Source organism: Antrostomus carolinensis, unplaced genomic scaffold (genome assembly GCF_000700745.2).
Source record: "Antrostomus carolinensis isolate BGI_N321 unplaced genomic scaffold, ASM70074v2 scaffold34362, whole genome shotgun sequence".
NCBI classification, from domain to species: Eukaryota; Metazoa; Chordata; class Aves; order Caprimulgiformes; family Caprimulgidae; genus Antrostomus; species Antrostomus carolinensis.
In genome coordinates this window covers 5,611-5,831 of record NW_010302228.1, presented here as the reverse complement: position 1 = coordinate 5,831, position 221 = coordinate 5,611, and positions in this window count along the sequence as shown.

Here is a 221-nt window from a genome sequence, read left to right as displayed (position 1 = left end):
TTGGCTCCATCGCTCGGCTGGGCTCGTGGGGACACCTCGTTCCCAACGGCTGCACGCCCGGCTCGTGGGCGCGGTGTTCGCACCGGTGCCGTGACACGGGTGTTTAATTGGTCATTGCATTTACCTGCCAAGGGAAAAAATAACGAGTGGAGCAGCACCAGTGCCCTGAATTAGCAGAAATGACGATGGTATTTCCTCTCTCGCCAGGGAAGGCGGCCACG